Consider the following 24,797-nt stretch of genomic DNA (forward strand, 5'->3'; position numbering starts at 1 on the left):
CACAAAAACCACATCTTGTATGATTCTATTTATATGAAATGTCTAGAATAGAAAAATACATAGGTGCAAAATGCACTTTAGGTCTTGCCAGCAGCTTCAGGGGGGAGGAAATGGAGAGAAACTGCTTAATGGGCACAGGGTGTCTTTTGAGATGATGAAAATGTTCTAGAAGTAGAGAGTAGTGATGGTTGCACAACTCTGGACATACTGACGCCTACAGGACTGTACACTTTAAAAAAGACTGAATTGTTTAGTGTATGAATTATATCTAAAAAAAATGTTTAAAAAATTATTGGGCAGGCTTTGCATGAAGGCCGGAAGAGGCCATCCTTGAGCCAAGCAGAGATGTGGCACATGAACTTTGCAACCTCATTTTAGGCTTTTCTCCTTTGTTGATTGAAGTGCATTTTCTAGATTGCTGAGGCTGCCAGATTAATGACTTTCCATTGAGGTTTGTACTTGAGAAGGTAAATACACTTTCTTATTTCTTTTTGACTTCTAATTTTTAAAAATGGTGTTTTTATAAACATAACTGCCACTACCATGTATGGCACTGCTCTGCCCACTCTCTCTGTATTAACTTCTGTAATTCTCATCACAAACCTTGAGGGTAGGTGCTATTATTAGCCTGATTTTACTGAAGAGGAATCTGAGACACAGAGAAGTTAAGTAACTTGACTGAGGGTACACAGCTAATTAGTAGCACAGTCGGAATTTGAATCCAGGTAGTCTACTTCCAGCACCCATGCTCCTAACCTCTACACTACGTGATCTCTAAGTCAATCTAAACCCTCGGTAAAGAGCCTCAACACTTTACAGGTGTTGTTCTGGCTGAAGGGAGAGATTGGAGCTGTGTGCTGAGACCACGTGCTCGCTCATGGACAGCTGATGAAGTACCAAGTCGCCAATTGAAATGTGATCTTGCTCTGTGCCCTGCTGAGGCAGTAATGCTAACACAGCTGAGCTGCCATTAGTCCCACCAGCACAGCCCTTTTGAGGCCTTTTCTCTCCCTCCTCAGGTGAGGTCTTTATTGGGTCCTGTCCACTCTGAAGGTTGCTGCCCCAAGGCCACAGCTTTCTTCCCGTATGGAAGAAACACAACAGATCTCTGTGGGAAAGGTGGCACAAAAGAGGTCTAGAAAAGAAGTAGCTTAAAATGCTCTATTGCAGTGCTCTGGCAAAAGGAATAATTGGCATTTTTATTCCAAAGAGGGAAAAAATTGCCTAATAGCAAGAAGCAGCGAGTACTACCACCCATGCAAACTGTTCATTCTTGTTTCAGCTCAAAGGCCTCAAGTGGGAGAAAACAGCTCTTGTTTGCTCAGTGTTTTGTGTGGAAGAGTAAGACTGATGCTGTTTAAATTCTGTGCACAGGCCAATTAAAATCACTAAGCGGTTCTATCTTTTTTTTCGTTTCATCTTTTTCTCCCCCAACATATTTTATCCTACCCAAAGCACATGCAGTTAAAACTCAAACTCCCCGCATCACCTACCTACATTAAATGTAGAAAATGGGGCAGGGATTTTTGTAAAGTCTTCTGCACATATATTTACTGTAAACTGACTGGAAGATTTAAGAGTTTTAGGCATCACTGAAAAACTGGGTGATTTTCTGAGTTCAGTGAAAGCAGATGGCTGTGATTTCTACCTTAGTTCATCCAGTTGAGTAGTTGGGAGTCAAATCCTGCAGAAGCAGAGAGCAGGAGAGGTGGAAGTGGAGGTGGATGAGAGGCTGTTAGTGGCGGAGATTTTCCGGTGGTACTTTGGGGGAAAATTGACTTTTTGATCACCCACGTCAACTTACCTTTTCATTTGAATCTTTTGTAAAGGACAGGAGGAAGGTATGCCTCTTCATGATGTCTCATCAGTAGCTCTGGCCCAGATAGGGGCCTCCTATATATGAAGCTTAAAATAAAGGTTCCCCCCTGGTTAGAGGGCGGCAGGCCACATGGGTTGCAGATGAGATTGTGTCCTTAGCATTCATTGTGACTTAAAATACAGATCTTGTTCAAACATTGTCATTCATCCACTTGCTCGGTCTTAGATTGACATGGTTCTGCATCCACGCTGCTCCTTACACTTGGAAGGCCTTACCTCACCTCCTTTCCTCCCCCATCTTTCCATGTCCGGATACTACTTGTTCTTCAAACCACAGTTCAAAACCCAAATGTCATTGGATTAAATGTCATTGGATTCTTCAAGTTAGTAATCATCTCTCTCTTTTTCTTGCATCCCTGGAATGCATTGCTTGTGTCTCTGTCAAAATGCTGGCCACTTTTTATTCTGTCACCCTGGTGGCATAGGCTGCTATGTTCACTACTAGAACCGTAAGCTCTGTATCTTCCATAGAAGCTGTAGAAGGTCTGGTTTAAAGGATGTGCTGAGCAAGCAAATGAATGAATGAGTGAATGAATGAATTTCAGGATGAAGAAATATGCCTGAGTGCTTGATACTGCTACTAGACTAGGTTACACCCGACCAATCATTGGGAAAGTGCTGAATACCTCCCAGACTTAATTGAGCCGAGCTGAGGACAGCTGGAAGCTTCACCAAGATTCTTTCCCCATTGGCATAACCTGGGACTTTGCTCTCTATTGCCCTACACTGCCTGGCTCTTCAGTGCTCAGGATCTCCTGAGAAAAGAGTGGTTTTACTTCATGCAAAAGGAGCTGTTGCCCTTCACCGGAGCCATTTCTTAAGTGCCAGTTACACATGGTGCTACGTGAAGGTCTCTGAAAAAAGGATTATGTAGACCCAGCTCCTGCTCTCTGAACACCTCACTGATGCAAACACACGCACAGACAAGGGAATTAAACCTTTCAGCTTACTTGTGGGTTGATAAGAAAGTATTGATGACAGGTTGGTGAGGACCTGGATTGGGAGAAAGAAGGGATTCTGTTTCCTTTCCCACAGGTTCTGCCTTCTTCCTCTTCTGACTGAAGAAAGTACTTTACTAACACTGGTATCCTAGGAGGGTGGCTTCTCTAAAACTCTAGTCCTGGGAGAGAATGAAAATTCACCTTTTCAAGGTTTAACAGAAACAGGTGCAGACCAAGACATATGGCTTGGGATTCTTTGAGGGGAACTTTTGCTTTAAAAATGGAGATCCTGGGACTTCCCTGGTGGTGCAGTGGTTAAGAATCCGCCTGCCAATGCAGGGGACACGGGTTTGAGCCCTGGTCCGGGAAGATCCCACATGCCGCGGAGCAGCTAAGCCCGTGCGCCACAACTACTGCGCCTGCGCTCTAGAGCCCACGAGCCACAACTACTGAAGCCCACACGCCTAGAGCCCGTGCTCCTCAGCAAAGACAAGCCACCCCAATGAGAAGCCTGTGCACCGCAACGAAGAGTAGCCCCCGCTCGCCGCAACTAGAGAAAGCCCGTGCACAGCAACAAAGACCCAACACAGCCATAAATAAAAATAAATAAATAAATAAATAAATTTATGAAAAAAATGGAGCTCTTTGGAGCTCAATGAAAAAAATGAAAAGATGGCATCTTTTCATATGGTGCTTGGATTAGGAAGAGTCTGTGGTGTACTGGATAGAACTGTGTATGGGGCATCAAGACATCTGGGTTCCAGCCCTCATTCTGCCATCCAGTCTCTAGGAGGCAGCCAGTGTGTTGCTTTTACTTTCCTAGGACTCAGTGCCCTTGTCTCTAGATTGAATGGTTAGACTACATCATCTATGAGTCTGTGTGGATTTTGCGTAAACCAGATTGTTACCAGATTGGTTTCTCATTCATTATAGAATGCATTCTCTTCATTCCAAGGGATTTGGTGGGGGACTTTTATTTCTCATAAATTGTTGAATGCCTGTAGGATATCTTAGCTTTCTTTTACTGGATTGACATTTTGTGTTCTGTAGCCCCAAAGCAATCTGTTACAATTGACTTTGCTATGTGGGGTTTTATTTCGTGTTATGACAGAGAGAAAAAAAATTTTTTTGGTTCATCATAATTCAACAGTATTGGACTACCTAAGCCCTCCTCCAATTTTTGAACATGATTAATGGAAAAAGAGAGGCCATAAGCCTCCCTCTCACACTATTCAGTTTGGAACAAAGAGCATTTGAAAACTTTTTTTCTGGGGTAGTTTTATAGGTGATGATTCTGTGCTATACTACTCACAAGTACTTGGTAAATTGATGAATGATGATCTATTCAGATGATTTTGGGTTCTACTCCTTGTTCTCAAGGCCAAACACCTAGGATTCAGTCTCTGCCAGGGATCTCCACTGGCTTTTTGTCAGAGGATATGGTCACCCTTTTGGATGTTAACCAGTCAGTTGGTATTACCTCCCAAATAGCTTTGAAATCCCTGAAGATGTGTAATCCATGTCATCCATCCATCCATCCATCCATCCTTCCATCCATCCAACAGATGTTTACTAAGCACTAGTCTGTGCTAAACACTGTTCTAATACAACAGTGAACCCAACAGATAAGAATCTCTGATCTCATGGGGCTTATATTCTAGTGGGGCAGTGGGGTGGCAGAGAGACAATAAATAAAATGAGGAAGCACATAGTACGTCATATGGTAGTAAGCACTACGGGGAAAAATAAAGCCAGGAAAGGGGTAGGGAATGGTGGTGGTGGGGAAAGCAATTTTCAATTTGCTTAAACTATTTTTGGAAGAAGCTGATGTTTGAGGCAGTAAGGAGTAGTGGTTCTCAGTGTGGTCCAGATCACAAAGGGACTTGTACTTCATGGTAAGGAGCCTGAATTCTACGCTGTGATGGAAAACCGTGGGGAGGTGCCTTAAGCAGAGGAGTGACATGATCACATTTCTATTTTGCAGTGACCAATGTGCCTGCCATGAGGAAAATGGATTATACAGGAACAAGAGCGGGAATAGGGAGACAGGTTAGGAAGTTATTTAAGTAGTCTAAGTGATAAATAGTAGCTCAGGCAAGGGTGGTAGTAGTGGAGGTGGAGAGAAGGAGTCAGGTTTTGTATATATTTTTGAGGGTAGAGCCAATCAGGATTTACTGATGGGTTGGATGTGGGATTTGAGGGAAAGAGAAGAACTGAGTACGTTCTTAAGTTTTTAGCTTGAGCGACTGGGTGGATGGTGATATTATTTAATAAGAAAGGGTGACATGGGAAAGAACATGTTAGATAGGGCATCACGTTTTATTTCCATCTTCTTAAGTTTAAGGTGTTTAGATATCCACGTGGAGATACTGTTTTGAATATGCCCAGACTGGAACTAAGGAGAGAAGTCCGAACTGTGTCTTCCTTCCTTCATTCATTCAGAAATATTTATTCAGCACCTACTATGTGTGAGGCACTGATATAGTGCTAAGGAAAGAATATAGTGCTCACTACTGGAGATGTAGTGTTGAACAAAACAGACATAGTCTCTGCCCTCATGGAGCTTAACTTTCTAGTGAGCAGTTTCAAACCTTAAGAAACAGTGAAGCAAACAACAAGGTCCTACTGTATAGCACAGGGAACTAAATTCAATATCCTGTAATAAACCATAATGGAAAAGAATATGAAAAAGAATATATATATGTATATGTATAACTGAATCACTTTGCTGTACACCTGAAACATTGTAAATCAACTGTACTTCAGTTAAAAAAAGACAGTGAAGCCTATGAACAAGACTAAATTCAGAGTATGATAACTGGTATGAAGAAAATAAAGCAGAGTGATGATTGTAGGGGGGTCTTTCTAGAGTCTTAATTCTTTCCTTAGTGTTAGTATTTTATTTACTAACGAGAATAAAAGTAATTCATTTAGTACTAGTGTGTTTTAGGCCCTATGCTAAATACTGATCCTAGAGAGATGAAAGAGATACAGATAGCCTCCGGTCTCAAGGGGGTCAGTCTGGTGGAAGAGGCTTGTAAATAGCTCAAGTATAGGGTAGAATGAGTGCGTTATATAGAGATGAGTGCATTATAGAGGAGCAAACAGCAGGTTGAGGGAGTCCTTTCTGGGGAATTAGGGAAGAGTTCATTGAGGAATTTGTATTGGGCCTTGAATGGCCTTGAATGGATTACAAGTTTCAGGGAGGCAGATTGCCACTTAAGGCAGACATTTCTACAAGCTGCAGTTGCCCAAAGGCTGCCTCTGGAGTTGTCACTAGGGATGTTTGAATGTAGGCTGTGTGCCTACTGGGCAGAGATGTAGTAGACAAGATTTACATGTTGTCAGTGGGCAGTAGGTTGGACTTGATGATCCTGAATTATCTTCCAACCTGCAAGTCTGTGGTTCTACAACGGTTAAAGTACAGCAAACCAGATTCTTTTCTGTATTTGAGACATCTCTTCTGCCGTCTGCAAAGCTATTCAGACAATTAAATCGTAACTTCCTCTGAAGAAATGGTTTGCTGGGCCAAAATCAATCAATGAAATCTCTGTTTGAATAATCGCAATTCCAGATTGGTGTGGTAATAAGCAGTGAAGTCGTATTGTTGAGTATTTTAAAAAGATGTAGGCCCCTGTATTTGGGATGGAGTTAAGGGCCTTGCAGCTGAACCTGGAAAACTCAAACTTATTTCTGCGTAAAAGTAGCTAAGACAGGTGAGCTTGAAATCTTGAGCTCAGTTCTTCATCTTGCTTCATGGTGTGATCAGTCATGAAATCGCATGTGAATCTGTTTTGTGTTTTATGTGTATGATACTTTCCCTGTTATATTGACCACCCTTGGGCCCCTTGAATTTAGTCTGTATATTTATGCAAACAAAATAATGAACTAACCTATTCTTTTTTAAGGAGTGTAAGTTTTGACTTGCTAGTGTGAGAAATTACTGTCCATAGTCTAGTTAGACAGCCCATCATTGCTTAGCTTAACACGTAAGTCTAATTCTATCTTCACTCTTACAGGGCTTCTAGGCCCTTTCCATTCCTAGTGCTAGAGGAAGTAAAGTTGATTCCACCTGGTGTCTAAGCTTAATGCCTGGGTTCTGGCCCCAGTTGCCCTGACGTGGCCAACAGACCCCTAACTTCTCAAATCTCCCAGGTTCTGTGGTTGAACTCTCTTCCCCTAAGCTCACTTCTTAGGTTGCCATCTTGTGATAGTTCTTTAAAGCTGAATAACATTTCTCTGGAGTATTCCAGGATAGAGAATTCCACTTTCTAATTCAACTGTTACTGTTGATAAGGATTATAGGTCAAAGGGGTGAAAGCCAAACAGATCTTTAAGTTAATATTTCCCTTCAGCAACAAAAGTATGAAACAATTTGTATTTAAACTCTTTGCCTGGTTTCTTCTTCTTCATCCCTTCTTTCCCTTCTTTCCAAAAAGATGTATGATACTATTTTATCAATGATTTTATTCTTCTAAAGAACTGTATATGAGTTACCAAGCTCACACTTTAAAGGTAGAACATCAAGGCCCAGAAACTTAATTGGAAGTCTGTGCATAACCCAGTGTTCTGAAAAACTTCCCCAAATCAAAATTAATTCAATAAAATATGTTAAAAACCATTTGGTGTGTGTGTATGTGTGTGTGTGTGTGTGTGTGTGTGTGTGTGTGTGTGTGTGTGGTATGTGTAGTGGGGAAAAAGAAATAAACAAGCAACTGACCACACAAAGTTGGAGTGATAAGTCTCAGAGAGGTGAAAGGTACTGAAAGAAAGACAAGGGAAGAGGAGAATTAAGAGTGGGCTGAAGGGAGGTGGGACCTGCCCAGAGAATCACCATCGTCAGTCAGACTTGCTCTTGGGTCCCCTTGCTTGATTTCAGGGTCAACCCTGCAGGGAGGCAGATGTCTTTTCTGTACTCTTTTGCTCTTCAGTTCACCTTACTACCTATTGTTCTTCTCTCTGATTCAGATTTTGGAGGGAATTTTAGTAAAATATCTGTAAAAAGAAGACCAAATATACCAATGTTGAATATGACAAAGTATTGGATGTTTGGGCACTCAAGCAACACATCATAGGAACTATTTGAGTGCCTCTCTTCATGACAGGTCATGTGTGGGCAGACATACTGGGACATGGAAAAACAACTTCCAGCAGAGAGCTCACAGCACCTAGAAACCCCTGTGTTACAGGAAAAAAACAAGACAAAAATAAACCAAACAAACCCAGAGCTAGAGACTTTGTTATTCCTCTTGCAACCCCATGGAGAATAAACGAAATTGTTTATTTTTTTCCATGTTGTGATCAGCTGTAGGCTCTGCTTTAAAAGACAATAGCCTTGCTCAAAAGTTGTTTTAAAAGATTCTTTTTCTTGGACAATAAGCATCCTAATAAAAAACAGGCTATATGCAAATAAAGTCATTTCTGTTTCTGGAAATCACGTTTATAAGCACCACAAATACATTTCAATTGATAAAGGAAGCAGTAGGTAAAAATGTGTAGTCAAATACTTCCTGTTCACTACCGACATATACATATTTTTCTAGTACATTGCTCAATTGTGAAATCAGGGGGAAAGCATGCAATAAACATTTTTTGCAGCAAATTTTAGTAAAATATCTGTAAAAAGAAGACCAAATATACCAATGTTGAATATTACAATGTATTTGATTAATTTTTTCTTCTTTTAATACAAAATTGTCAGATAATCTTGTCCTGCAAAAATACTACATTTTAAAATTCAGTGTGGTGCTATCAGGCACCCCCGGTCTCTTCGAGCTATAACTGGTACCGAGCTCGTGCTGCTTGTCAAAATTTAATGAGAGGGCCCGTTCTAAAATAATTGAATTTTCATATCAGAACGAACCAGGATTACTCAGACAATAAAATTGCTGAGTCCTGTACTGTTACCGGCAAATACCTTTTGCTTTGCTCATGAAATCAGTATGTAAATGTTCAGGGTTTGTATTTAAGGCATCTTAGGCATTTGGAGTTGTAGTACTAGCAATAATTTCAAATGGTGCCGGTGATAAGTAGCTGGTTTTTTATAATGTTCAAAGTGTAATTTGTTTGGTGAATCAGGATAAGCATTTGGTTTATATTTTATATAAATGTTAATGCATTTGCAGTTTAATTATGTTTCTTAACTTTTAACATTTCAGAAGTCAAATTTGAAGACTAGTCCATCAGATTGTCTTGCTTTCATAACATTCTGAAAAATGGGAGCACCCCCATACCGTGAGTTTAAAAAGTAAGAGGTGACTGTAAAGTTCGCCATGGTATGTTTTGGGAGCTGGGAACACTGATAATGAAGTGGGGAAATGCCACGCCTTGGGTGTGCCCTCCTCCGTAACATTGAACTCGGAGACACAGCTTCAGACCTAAGAGCCATCTGTCAACAGCAAGGAAGACATCTCCAGGGAGGGGCTAATTTCTTTCTTTTATGATAGTTGAGTTAGAGAGCAACTATGAATAAAGTATAGTATAATTTCAAAAATCAACAAGGGTTTCTGTAACATTGCAATGATGGAGGGTATCAGGACAGAAATGAGCTCTTTCTAGTGTGGTGGAGAAAGTTGTTTTAAGGAGTTATTTTCCATATTCTTATTTTTAAAAAGATCTACAGGGTTTTAGCCTTTAAGCAAATACGTACTCACTCAAAAGTTAGCTCTGTAACTTGCAAGACATAACAACATTTGTCAAAACCATGATTCTTTTTTTCATATCTCCTTCATGCCATGGCTTTGGTTTAGTTGAAAGAGAATTGGATAATGCAGCTTTAGAGGCAGAAGACTTAACTTCTGCTTTCTTTCCCATCATAGACTTTAAGGGTCATCAAACTACAGCTCACATGCCAAATCTGGCCTGTTGCCTGATTTTGTAAATAAAGCTTTATTGGAACGCAGCCATGCTCATTCATTGATGTATTGTCTATGGCTGCTTTCATGCTGCAAGGGCAGAGTTGAGTAGTTGGAACAGAGACCGTATGGTCCAAAGAGTCTAAAATATTTACTATTGGTCCTTTACAGGGCCAGAGAAAGTCTGCAGACCCCTGATTTTGTAGAGAGCTTTGGGCAGATAACTTTATTTTTCATTGGTAGTGGTGATGACGACTATGGTAACTATCATGTACTAAGCACTTACTGTGTATCACACTGTCCCAAACATTTTACATTCATACACTCATTTAATACTCACAGCAACCCTATGTCATAGCACTGTTACTATCCTCATTTGGCATATAAGGAAAAGGAGACACAGGTTAAGTGACATGTCCACACTCACTTGGCTAGTGAGTGGCAGAGTCAAGCAGACTGGCTCAAGAACTTTTGCTCTTTTTATTTTTACTTTTAAAAATTTTAGTATGGAATTTTCCAAACATACATAGAAATAAAAAGTATAATGAATCACTAAGTACTCATCACTCAGTTTCAATAATTAATAACATGTTGCTATTTTTGTTTTATCTACTATCCCCCTCACCATTATGTCATTGCACCTGTAAATATATCAATAGGTATCTCAAGAAAGAAACTTTTAAAAAATATAAGCAAAGTGTCATTATGATATCTAACAAAATTCACAGTAATTCCATAATGTTGTCTAATATCCAGTCCATACTAAAATGTTTCTGATTGTCTGAAGTTTTCCTTTGACAGTTGATTTAAGTCAGAATCCAAACAAGATCCACTCATTGCGTCTAGAAATTATGTCATTACGTTTCTCCTAATATATAATAGCCCCTACCTCTTTCTTCCCCTATCCCTGTCATTTATTATTTTAAAAAACAGGTTCATCTTAACTGTGGAAGGTTCCATGTTCTGGAGTTGACCAATTGCTTCTTTTTGGTGCAGTTTAACTTGTTCGTCTTTTCCCGGTATTTCTTTTATACTCATAGGTAGATGTAGATGGTTGATTAAATTAAGGTGTGTGTGCAAGTGTGCAAGCATGTTTTTTGGAGACTTCTTCATAGTTGGTGATGTGTATTTCCTATTGTATTACATCAGGAGGCATATAATGTCTGGTTATTATTGCTAAAAAGTGATGCAAGCTTTCCTCAGTGAGTTCAGGTAATGTCAGCCTGATCCTGCCATTAAGTTTTCCTCATCAATTTTTCTCCTAATGGTTTCATTATCAATAAGTGATCGTGTCCTAGATCCATTATTTTATTGAGATTGCAAAATGGTGATTTTTGGATTTTTTTCAGTCTTCTATAAAGAACTTTCCCTCATCAACTATTCGGCTACCTTGAGATACAGTTTATACAGGAGAAACAGAATAAATGCTTAATTTTTATCCTTTATTTGTGAATTTTTATTGTGATGAGTTAGTGTCTTAGCAACTTCCAATCATGACAATGATAATTTGTCTTAGTGTTATTAAAAAACTTGTGATGGAGAAAAGAGAGTCTCTTCAATAAGTTGTGCTGGAAAAACCAGACAGCTACATGTAAAAGAATGAAATTAGAACACTCTCCAACACCATACACAAAAATAAACTCAAAATGGATTAGAGACCTAATGTAAGACTGGACACTATAAAACTCTTAGAGGAAAACATAGGAAGAACACTCTTTGACATAAATCACAGCAATATCTTTTTTGATCCACCTCCTAGAGTAATGGAAATAAAAACAAAAATAAACAAATGGAACCTAATGAAACTTAAAAGCTTTTCCAAAGCAAAGGAAACTACAAACAGGACGGAAAGACAACCCTCAGAATGGGAGAAAATATTTGCAAACAGATCAACGGACAAAGGATTAATCTCCAAAATATATAAGTAGCTCATGCAGCTCAATATTAAAAAAACAAAAAACCCAATCAAAAAGTGGGCAGAAGACCTAAATAGACATTTCTCCAAAGAGGACATACAGATGGCCAAGAAGCACATGAAAAGCTGCTCAACATCACTAATTATTAGAGAAATGCAAATCAAAACTACAATGAGGTATCACCTCACACCAGTCAGAATGGGCATCATCAGAAAATCTACAAATGGGCTTCCCTGGTGGCGCAGTGGTTGAGAATCTGCCTGCTAATGCAGGGGACACGGGTTCGAGCCCTGGTCTGGGAAGATCCCACATGCTGCGGAGCAATTAGGCCCGTGAGCCACAACTACTGAGCCTGCGCGTCTGGAGCTTGTGCTCCGCAACAAGAGAGGCCGTGATAGTGAGAGGCCTGCACACCGCGATGAAGAGTGGCCCCCGCTTGCCACAACTAGAGAAAGCCCTTGCACAGAAACGAAGACCCAACACAGCCAAAAATAAGAATAAATAAATAAATAAAAGATAAAAATAAAGGAATTCCTTAAAAAAAAAAAAAGAAAATCTACAAACAACAAATGCTGGAGAGTGTGTGGAGAAAAGGGAACCCTCTTGCACTGTTGCTGGGAATGTAAATTGATACAGCCACTACGGAGAACAGTATGGAGGGTCCTTAAAAAACTAAAAATAGAATTACCATATGACCCAGCAATCCCACTACTGGGCATATACTGAGAGAAAACCATAATTCAAAAAGACACATGCACCCCAATGCTCATTGCAGCACTATTTACAGTAGCCAGGCCACGGAAGCAACCTAAATGCCCATTGACAGATGAATGGATAAAGAAGATGTGGTACATATATACACTGTGAGATTTCTTATAAATCAGTATGTCTTAGACAATCTCATAAATTCGTAAGATTGCTAAAGTGCTTGTGATTGAGCCAGAAGGTCCCAGTTCCAAGTTCTTTACCAGGCTTTGACTCAGAAGTTATGATGATCTTTTGCTATAAGAATATATGCTCCTGCAAATACTATAAAGCAAGCAGCCATCATACAAAACGCTAAATTTAAGGATCATATAGGATAAGTCACATATTGTGTATTGCTTTTTGGTGTATAAAACACCTTCATATATTTCATCTCACTTGATCCTCATATCTCCCCTAGGTAGTAGGTACCTCTATTATTTTCCAAATGAGGATCAGAGGGGTTAAGTACTTTCCCAGAGTCACACAGCCGGTAAATGGCAGAGCAGGAATCCTCTGCTGCTGTGAGTCTGAGGTCAGACTCATAACCTAGCATTTCTTCTAGCACATCAAGATAGTCAGCCTACCCTAGGGTGATGTCTGTAGCCCAGTAGTGGTGGTCCCTTTAACTTCTCTGGGAAGATGAGGAGAGAGAATGCTTTGGGACTTTCTCCTTTCTTTTGGTAGCTCTTAGGTGGTCAGGTGCAGGGCCCAAGGTGTGGTCTTGAGCGCCCCTCATTTTTAGTGTTTCTATTGCTCTCCCTTTCCCACTCTAGGTTGGCTGTTTGAGTTGTTTGAAGGAGGACGAAGAGACTTTTTCCTTCAACTCAGAATGTAACCCTGCCATATCAATTCTTGACCTGGCATCTATTCAACCAGCCACTGCCAGGGTCGCCTTCCATTACTGCTCCGTGCGCCTTTGCCAGCAGCAGTCATTCTAAGAGAACATCCTACTCTTCTTTCTCTGCTGTATTAGATGGAGATTTCAACTCATTTCATATTCGTGATTACTCAGCCAGAAAATAACAATAGTTTTTCCACTGTTACCCAGTCCAACTAAAACACTAACTTACTTCTCCTCAAAAGCTTCTTGTGTATTGATTTCAACCATAGCTTCCCTGAAATTTATGAAACCTTAGAAAAATATGGGGATCAACCACAAAATATAGGCAAGCACATGAAGTAGTGTGTCTATTCTAGTAACCTCCTCCCAGGAGCTGGGGAATGTCTGAATTGGACCCAAAGGGAGGGAGTGTTTGAGGGTCTACCGTGTCCATTGTGTGCCTGTAGTTTGGGCGAGTCAACAGAGAGATAGGAATATCTCTACAATGTGTGCCTGCCTACCCAGGTGAAAACTCACTTTGGAAGAGAGGAATTGCTATTTCCTTCACTGGTGCCAGCACTCCCCACTCCTGTTTCTCCCAAAGGATCTGGAATCAGAATGCTTGGAGTCAAATCCTAACTTCACCAATGTACTTTTGGGAAAGTTACTTAATCTTTCTATGCCTCAGTGTTCTTATCCATCAAATGGAGATAAAAGAGTACCTAGCTCATGTGCTTGTGAGGATCAAAGAGATAATTTCATAATGCTTAGCACAGAGCTTGGCACACAGCAAATACTCAACTGCTGGATGTTATTATTTATCCTGAATGTTCTTACTGATCATTGTCATTATCATCTTTATCAAAATAATATATTATCCAGGCCTCAAACCCTTTTAGTGATACAAATCACAAGTAGCGGTTGGACTCTTGACTCATTCATCTTGGTTACTTCATTAAAAAGTAGGAGTGCTTCCTGTTGGTGGGAATGTAAATTGGTACAGCCACTATGGAGAACAGTATGGAGGTTCCTTTAAAAACTAAAAATAGAACTGCCATATGACCCAGCAATCCCACTACTGGGCATATACCCTGAGAAAACCATAATTCAAAAAGAGTCATGTACCACAATGTTCATTGCAGCTCTATTTACAATAGCCAGGACATGGAAGCAACCTAAATGTCCATCGACAGATGAATGGATAAAGAAGATGTGGCACATACATACAATGGAATATTCGCCATAAAAAGGAATGAAACTGAGGTATTTGTAGCGAGGTGGATGGAGTCAGAGTCTGTCATACAGAGTGAAGTAAGTCAGAAAGACAAATACAGTATGCTAACACATATATATAGAATCTAAAAAAAAAAAATGGTCATGAAGAACCTAGGGGCAAGATGGTAATAAAAATGCAGACCTTCTAGAGAATGGACTTGAGGATACGAGGCGGGGCAAGGGTAAGCTGGGACAAAGTGAGAGAGTGGCATGGACATATATACACTACCAAATGTAAAATAGATAGCTAGTGGGAAGCTGCCGCATTGCACAGGGAGATCAGCTCGGTGCTTTGTGACCAGCTAGAAAGGTGGGATAGGGAGGGTGGGAGGGAGGGAGATGCAAGAGGGAAGAGATATGGGGACATATGTATATGTATAACTGATTCACTTTGTTATAAGCAGAAACTAATACACCATTGTAAAGCAATTATACCCCAATAAAGATGTTAAAAAAATAAAATAAAATTAACAAAAAAACCCCCTAATGAACATATGAAATCCTAAGGTTGGTTTTGAGATATCTAACAACCAGGGCACTGCCTTATTGTTATTATAATAAAGAAAGAAAAGGAAAAAAAAAAGTAGGAGTGCTACCTTAATAGAAAGCATTAGCTAAAAATGCCCATCCCCCCAAAAAAACCTTTCCAACAGCCTCCAGATTATTCCCTCTGCTGTGAAATGTGGCTAGTCCTGAGAGGTTTAGTGTGGAAAAGAAAAGAATATCTCATACCAAATATTAATAATTTGTTTATATTGATTACATGTTGAAATGATACTTTTTGGATATACTCTATTAAAATATATCTATTAACCTCATCTGTTCTTTTTACTTTTTTTTTTTCAATGCGACTACTGGAAAATTTCAAAACACTTCTGTGGCTTGCATTTGGAGCTCTTATTCTATTCGACTGAACAGCACTAGCCTAGAAGCCACTGCTGCACATTTCCTGGGTCCACCTCATTTTGGGGTTTGATGAGGTTCTCCTTATCCCTCTAGACCTAGTGCTACTGACTCCCTCCCCTTTCCTTGCTCTTTGCTACAAGCAGGCAGTTCACCATTCCTTCTGGTCGGCCCTGACCCTGTACCTGTAAGGTCTGCTGACTCCCATAGTCCCTTGCCCCTAATGGGCAGTAAAGGGGGCCGCCACTCCTGGGCTATTGGCGGATTTTCCTCCCTGGTCTCCTCACAGTATCTGGTTCGTGCCTCCCCTTCAGCATTGCACATATTGGTTTCTGGTTAGCGATTTATAGGTCTCTCTTGGTGCCCCATACTATTTAACTCTGATCCCCACTGACCAGGGTAGCGTCTTGCAGAAATTGTGTGCTCATTAAGTACTCCAGGGACCACAGCTTACTCTCCAGCTGCATTTCCTGCTGCCAGTTGCCCCCAGCAGTCCCAATCCCACTGTTGCATGACCTCCAGTTCTCCAGTGAGATTTCATCCATAGCTATCCGTCACCTCGCTTGCCACCAGGCTCTCACTGTAACTGTTTGCATGACCCCTACTCTGTTTGTGGTGTAGGCTGGCTAAGCTGGAGCACAGCAGGTCAGGGAGCAGTTCCAGTTTGCAGCCTGCGGTGGGGGGGGGGAGGTGTCACAGGGCGAGGGGTGAGCTCCCTTGAGAGGCAGCTGGTGGCTGTATGGTCAGTGTGTAGGCAGCTGCAATAGGCTGTCTCCTGCCAGGTTGCAGGGATTTGCCTGACCTGCTTTGTGGTGGGCATCCTTCCAACTTTGTGGGTGATGCTGCCATGTCATTAGTGGTGAGTAAATGACGCACAGAAAGCAGAGTGGGTAGAACCTTGGCAGATGTGGGTTTCCTAGCAACATCATTAGCTAAGTTGGACCACCATTTAGTGAGCTTTGCCTCCTGTGGCCTGATACCATGGGTACACCGCACTCTCTCTGGCCACTGCATAAACCTTACGCTTCTGGTTCTCTGTCTTTAGAGGAACTGGGGAGAAAGATCACTTAGCAATGTGCTGCTAAGAAGCTAAAATCGATGGCAACTTTCTGCTTTCTTCCTTTCTCCCCTGAGGCCTTTGACTGTGTACTTTGTATGATTTCTTTACTGGGGATGGACAGCCTTGTAACCTTTTTGTCGTATAAATGTAGAGTTTTTGCTGAAGCATCCCATGTCTCTCTCACTATGATGGCTGGGAGTAAAAATTTATTTATAATGATGAAAATGATAGAACATTTATTTGGCTTAGGTTCTACCCATTTTATAAGGACTTCCAGTCCCCATCAAATTTCTTCTACAATGTTCCAAGAATCGTCAAGGAGTGTTTGATGTGCGCTGTGAATGATTCCTCCCAACAACCTCATACATTTTTTCCAAGGAGTGATGGTCTCTTTGCTCCTTCTCCACTCCAGATGGGGATTGACCTGGTTCTGTACACACATTGCTGCATCTGCTCTGTATTCCAGAGACTTTAGAATCTCTCTCTCTCCTTATCCCCCCTCTTTTTCTCCTCCTCCTCCTCTTCTTCTTCCTCCTCCTTCCCCTATTATGCTGGGCTTGTCACTCTAGGACTCTAAGTCTGCAGGGGCTAAGCCTGGGGACAATCTGAATGACAGGCACAGTGATATTCTTAGAAGAATACCCTTCCCTCCTTTTCCAAGCTGACCTACTAAACTTGGACCAAACTTAAGCACTCTAGCTCTCCATCCAGTGGAGGTGTTCTCTTCCAAGATGCTACCCAGTCTAAGTCAGTAGAATCTTGGTGGCCCTGGCCCTATTGGTCCTCTAGACAGGCTAAAGTTGCCAAGCTCAGACCCTGGACCACTGTGGTGGAGAAAGGCCCATTAACTTCTTTTTTAAAAAGCATATTATAAGGACTTCCCTGGTGACACAGTGGTTAAGAATCCGCCTGCCAATGCAGGGGACACGGGTTCGAGCCCTGGTCCAGGAAGATCCCACATGCCTTGGAGCAACTAAGCCCGTGCACCACAACTACTGAGCCTGCGCTCTAGAGCCCATGAGGCACAACTACTGAAGCCCACGCGCCTAGAACCCCTGTTCCACAACAAGAGAAGCCACCACAATGAGAAGCCTGCGCATCACAACAAAGAGTAGCCCGCTCAGCACAACTAGAGAAAAGCCCGCGCGCAGCAAAGAAGACCCAACACAGCCAAAAATAAATAAATAAATTTATTTTTAAAAAAGCATATTATAGAACTTTATTAAAGTACATTCAAGAACACTCGAATAAAGAAGATTCAAATTGATATACTGTGGTCATGGATTAGAAAACTAAATATTTAAATATAACAATTCTTTCTTAAATGACGCAAAAAACAACAGGATTTTCCTTGGGTTTTTTTCTAGCTCTATTGAGATATAATTGACATATCACCTTGTGTAAGTTTAAGGTGTACAATGTGATGATTTGATAGACATATATTATGAAATGTTTACCACAAGAAGGTTAGTTAGCACCTCCATCACCTCACATGCCACTTTTTTTTGCCTCTTTTTTGTGGTGAGAGCATTTAAGATCTACTCTCTCAGCATCTTTCAAGTATACAATACATTGTTATTAGCTATAGTCACCATGCTGCACATTAGATCTGCAGCACTTAGTCATCTTATAACTGGAAGTTTGTACCCCTTGACCAACATCTCCCCATTCCCTCCACCCCCTGCCCTGGCAACCACTATTCTACTCTCTGCTTGTATGAGTTCATCTTTTTTAGATTCCACATATATGTGAGACCATACAGTATTTGTCTTTCTCTGTCTGATGTCCATCAGCTTCTCTATCTGCTTGGGTCTGCCCTAAAACATCATCAGTCTGGGCATGGAAGAACCCATTCCCCTGGCTAGGGTTTTCTCAGGAACTCCACGTGGCATCCACAGTCAGAATCCTTGACTTACTGATCCTAAGATGTCTCTTTCTTAGAGTGTGTTATTCACTGTGTATTTCCTGAGCAGAGGCTAGGGGGTAGGCACCATGGGAATGCTATGAAGGATCAGACATGAATTCTGTTTTGAAGGAGCCTCCAGAATAGAGTTTGAGATGATATGACTCAACAACCAACCCAAAAAAGGAATCTCTGTAACAGTACTTCTGTCCTCTGCCTGGATCTTTACCAGTTTTCAAAGAAGGACTTTCCACTGTAGAGCAGTTTGAATTGTTAGCGATATTTCCTTATTTAAAGCTGAAATCCATTTCTCTAACACTTGGTCCTAGCTTGTATTGTCTGTAGCCAGACAAAACAGAGTATTTCCCTTTCATGGTAGCTCTTAAGACTTCTTAAAACAGCTCTCATAGTCCTTCCAGTATCATCTTTCCTCCAGTTTTTAACGCAATTTTCTTCACATGTCAACATCACTCTCCTCTGTATGTTCTCTTGTTCTGTAATGCCTTCTTTGTGTAATGAAACTCAGAAATAAATTCAGTATTCTAGGTGTGATCTGACCATCAGGAATAAAGTGGGAATATCATCTCTCATGATTTGAACTTTAGACATTAAATGCAGCATCTTTATTTTTTAGGAGCCCTTCATTGACATTTCCTTTCTATGAGCCTGACTCCTCTAATAGAAGCTAAGAGCATCAAAGGCCAGCCACTCATTCCCCCAGTACTCCTTGCAAGAGCAATGGGGACTTCAGTGGGGTCCTGGGTGAGCCAGATGGCCACATTCTCACTGTGATGTGCAATACTCATGTCAGCAGCACTGGCCATACTGTTACCGTGTTTGTGGTGTGATTTTGGCTATGTCTGTAGCTGTCATCAAGTTCCTTTTACCCCAGACTATTTCCCTGAAAGCTAATGATGTTGAACATCTTTTCATGTGCTTATTTGTCATCTATATATCTTCTTTGGTGAAATGTCTCCTCAGGTCTTTTGTCCGTTTTTTGGTTGGAACGTCTGTTTGGTATTTTTAACTGCTGAGTTTTTAGAGTTCTTTATATGTTCTAGATTCTAGTCCCTTGTAGGCTATAGGGTTTTCTTTTAATACTTTCTCCCACTCCATAGCTTGTCTTTTCATCCTTTCCATGTGGGCTTACACTGAGCAAAAGTTCTTAATTTTGATGAAGTGCAATTTATTATTTTTGCCTTTTATGGATCATGCTTTTGGTGTCAAGTGTAAGAATGCTTTGCCTAGCTCTAGATCCCAAAGATTTCCTCCTATTTCTTTTTTCTGAAAGTTGTGTAGTATTACATTTTACATTTAAGTCTATGATCCACTTTGAGTTAATTCTTGTACAAGGTGTAAGGTTTAGGTCAATGATATTTATTTAGCCTATGGATGTCCAATTGCCCCAGCACCATTTACTGAAAAGACTATCCTTCCTATTACACCTTTGTCAAGAATTAGTTGGGCATATTTGTGTGAGTCTATTTCTGAGTTCTTTGTTCTGTTTCATTGACCGATGTCACAATATCTTGATTACTATAGCTATACAGTAGGCCTTAATATCAGGTAGATTGATTCCTCCTTCATGATTCTTTTATTATTCAACATTGTTTTAGCTATTCTAAGGCCTGTGCCTTTCAACATAAATTTTTTTTTCTAACATCTTTATTGGAGTATAATTGCTTTACAATGATGTGTTAGTTTCTGCTTTATAACAAAGTGAATCAGCTATACATATACATATATCCCCATATCTCCTCCCTCTTGCGTCTCCCTCCCACCCTCCCTATCCCACCCCTCTACGTCACATAAATTTTTGAATAAGCTTGTATATATCTACAAAAAACGTTGCTGAGGGCTTCCCTGGTGGCGCAGTGGTTAAGAATCCGCCTGCCAATGCAGGGGACACGGGTTCGAGCCCTGGTACGGGAAGATCCCACATGCCGCGGAGCAACTAAGCCCGTGCACCACAACTACTGAGCCTGAGCTCTAGAGCCCACGTGCCACAACTACTGAAGCCCGCGTGCCTAGAGCCAGTGCTCTGCAACAAGAGAAGCCACTGCAATGAGAAGCCCACGCACCGCAACGAAGAGTAGCCCCCGCTCACCGCAACTAGAGAAAGCCTGTGTGCAGCAACAAAGACCCAATGCAGCCAAAAATAAATAAAATAAATAAATAAATTTATAAAAAAAAAAGTTGCTGAAATTTTTATGGAATTGCATTAAGCCTATATATTAATGTATATACTAAAGAACTGGTATCTTTAGTATGCTGAGCTTTCCAATCCATGAACATAGCATGTATCTTTATTTATTTAGATTTGCCATCTTTTTTTTTTTTAATTTTTATTTATTTATTTATTTATTTACTTATGGCTGTGTTGGGTCTTCGTTTCTGTGCGAGGGCTTTCTCTCGTTGTGGCAAGCGGGGGCCACTCTTCATCGCGGTGCGCGGGCCTCTCACTATTGCGGCCTCTTTTGTCGCGGAGCACGGGCTCCAGACGCGCAGGCTCAGTAGTTGTGGCTCACGGGCCCAGTTGCTCCGCGGCATGTGGGATCTTCCCAGACCAGGGCTCGAACCCGTGTCTCCTGCATTGGCAGGCAGATTCTCAACCACTGCGCCACCAGGGAAGCCCCCAGATTTGCCATCTTGATGGGTTGTTTGCCTTTTATATTTGAGACACAGTGTTTTTTATATAATCTTGATACAAGTCCTTGGCTAGATATATGCATTGAAAATATTTTCTCCCAGTGTGTGGCTAACCTTTTCATTTTCTTTACAGTGCTTTTAAGAGCAGAAGATTTACCTTTTGACAAAGTCTGTTTTATTATTTTTTCCATTTGTAGTCTGTATTTTATATTTCCTATCTAAGAAATCTTTGCCTACCCTACGACCACAAATACTCCTGCCTGTGTTTTCTTTAAGATGCGTTATAGTTTGAACTTTTACATTTAGCTCTATGATCCATTTTGAGTTAGTTTTGGTGTGGATGTGAGGCAAAATTTGGAGTTTACAGCTTTTATATAGATATCAAGCTTTCCTAGCACCATTTGTTAAATAGGCTGTACTTTCCACATTGAATACTTTGACCTATTTGTTGAAAATCAATTGAACATATGTGCGTGGGTCTATTTGTGGACCCTCTATTCTGTTGCATTGACCTACTTGTTGATTCTTAAGTTACTCCCGTACTATCTTGATGACCATAGTTTTACAGTGAGTCTTGAAATCAGGTGGTTTAAGTCCTTTCAAATTTATTCTTTTTTCCTCTACAAGATTGTTTTGGCTATTCTAAGCCCTTTGCAATTCTATATAAATTTTATAATCAATTTGTCAATTTCTAGAGAAAACTTTGTGAAGATTTCATTGGGATTGCATTGAATCTATAGATCAATTTGAGGAGCATTGCCATCTTAATGATATGGAATCTTCTAATTCATGACTATGGTATACCTCTTTACATATTTAAATCTTTATTCATTTATCTTAATCTTTGTAATTTTCAATGTAGAGATATTGCACATCTTTTGTTAAGTTTATTCCTAAACATTTAATATTTTGATGTTTCTAAATGGAATTTTTTTCAATTTTATTTTCAAATTGTGTGCTCCTACTATGTAGAAATATAATAAATGGATAAATAACAAGGTCCTATTGTATAGCACAGAAAACTATATTCAATATCCTATGATAAACCATAATGGAAAAGTATATAAAAAAAGAATGTGTGTGTGTATATATATATATATATATATATATATATATATATATATATAACTGTATCACTTTGCTCTACAGCAGTAATTAACACAACATTGTAACTCAACTATACTTCAATAAAAAAAATAATAGATTTTTGTATACTGACATGGTATACTATGATCTTAATAAATTAACTTCCTAATTTATTTACTTATTTTTTTCTAGATTTCTTAGGGTTTTCTTTAATACATAAACAATTATGTTGTCTGCCATCTATTTCTTTTACTTGCCTTATTGCAATGGCTGGAATGTCCAGTATAATTTTGACAGAAGTGGTAGAAGCATACCTCCTTATCTTGTTACTGGTATTAGGGGATTGATGTTCAATATTTACCATTGAATATGATGTTAAGTTTTAAGACTTTTTTGATATTGTTTATCTGAATGAGGAAGTGTCGTTTAATTCCTAATTTACTGAGAACTTTTATCATTAATGTATATTGAGTTTTGTCAAATGATTTTCTATATCTGTTGAGATGAACATATGTGTTTTCTCCTTTACTGTGGTGAATTATATTGTTAAGTTTTGAAGGTAAAAACCAATCTTGCATTCCTCATATACACATCAATTGGTGATGATGTATTATCTTTTTAAAATATATTACTGAATTCAATATGCCACGGGTCAGCAAACTTTTTTCTGTAAAGAACCAGATGTTAAATATTTTCAGCTTTATAGGCCATATGGCCTCTGTGGCAACTATGCAACTCTGCCTTTGTAGTCAGAGACCATACGTAATTGAATGGACATGGCTGTGTTCTGATAAAACTTTTATTTACAAAAACAGGTGGCAGGCCAGATTTGGCCTGTGGGCCATAGTTTGCCAACCTCTGCAATATGGCAATGTTTTGTTAATGATATTTGCATCTATTTTCATGAGGGAAATTTTCCTTTCTTGGAATGTCTTTGAGAAGTTTTGAAATCAGCATTATGCTGGCCTCATTAAATGAGTTCAGCAGTGTTTCCTCCTCCTCTATTTTTCTGATAGAGTTTGTGTAAGTTTAATATTATTTCTTCCTTAGTGTTTGATGAAATTTACCAGTGAAACCATCTGGACCTGCGCTTCTTTCTCATGAAGACATTTCTTTTACTACAAATTCTATCACTTTCATTGATTTAGGGTTGTTTAGATTTTGTATTTCTTCTTGAGTCAGTTTTTGGAAGTTGTGTTTTTTAAGGAATTTTTCAATTTCTTCTAAGTTATTGAACTTATTGGTATAAAGTTGTTTGTAATATTGAATTTTTAGCCTATGAATGCCTATAAGTTCTCTAGTGATGTCTCCTAGTTTACTCTTTTATTGGGAGTTTGTGCTTCCTTTTTTTTATTCTGGTCACTCTTGCTAAACACTTATCCTTTTTATTTTTTGCAAAGAACCAATTTTTTGTCTTCTTAATTTTCTCCTTTTTCTTATGATTTTCTCTTTCATAGATTTATACATTTAGGATTTTACTTAATTTGGATTTAATTTGCTCTTTTTTTCTAGTTTCTTAAGGTTAAAACAGATAGTTGACTTTTAAACCTTTCTTATTTTCTAACATGAGCATTTAAAGCTATACATTTGCCACCAAATAATGCCTTAGTTGAAATCCATAAATTTTGAAATGTCGTGCTTTCACTGTCATTCAGTTTAAATATTTTCTAATATCTGATGTGATTTCTTCTTTGGCCCATGGATTATTAAATCTGTTACTCAGTTTCTGAATGTTTAGTGTTCTATATAGTTGTTCTCTTTTTGATTTCTAATTTAAATTCACTTTGGTCAGAGAAAATACTCTGTATGATTTGAATCATTTAAAATTTATTGAGAATTGTTTTATGACCTATAATATGGTCTATCTAGATACATATTCCAAGTGTATTTGAAAGGCATATATATTCTGCAGTTGGTGGGTAGAATGTTCTATGATGAGAAGTTTGTTTGTATTCTTAACGTTGTTCCTCTATACCTAATATGTTTTTTTCCTGCCTGCATTTATTTTTTGTTGTTATCATTGGTTTTCAGGAATTTCATTATGATGTGTTTGGTGTGGATTTCTTTGTATTTATCTTGCTTGAATTCATTGAGCTTCTTGCACATGTGGATTTATAGTTTTCATCAAATTTGTATAATTTAGGAGCCCTTATTTTCTCAAATATTTTTTCTGCACACTGGCTTTTAGGAACCACAATTACACGTATGTTAGAACTGCTTGATTTTGTTCTGTAGGTTGCTGATATTTGGTTCATTTTATTTGTCTTTTTAAATCTTTATGCTTTATTTTGTATAGTTTCTATTGTCATGTCTTCAAGTTTACTTGAAGTTTAATTCTTTCTTATCAGATATCTAATTTGCTGTTAATTCCATCCAGGGTATTGTTTTTTCCAGATATTTTATTTTTCCTCTGAAGAAGTTCCATTTGGTTATCATAACCATTTCTCTCCTCACTATGTTCATATTTTCCTTTATGTTCTTTTTTAAAAAAAATATTTAGTTATTTATTTGGCTGTGCCGGGTCTTAGTTGCAGCACACAAGACCTTTGTTGCAGCATGCAGGATCTTTTTTCATTTGTGGCACGTGGGATCTTTGTTGCCATGTGTGGGATCTTCATTGCAGCACACGGGATCTTTGTTGCAGAATGTGGGGTCTTTGTTGCAGAATATAGGCTCTTTAGTTGCGGCATGCAAACTTTTAGTTTCGGCATATGGGAGCTAGTTCCTTCATCAGGGATCGAACCTGGGCCCCCTGCATTGGGAGC

This window comes from Balaenoptera ricei, chromosome X, assembly GCF_028023285.1.
Source record: "Balaenoptera ricei isolate mBalRic1 chromosome X, mBalRic1.hap2, whole genome shotgun sequence".
Classification (NCBI taxonomy): Eukaryota; Metazoa; Chordata; class Mammalia; order Artiodactyla; family Balaenopteridae; genus Balaenoptera; species Balaenoptera ricei.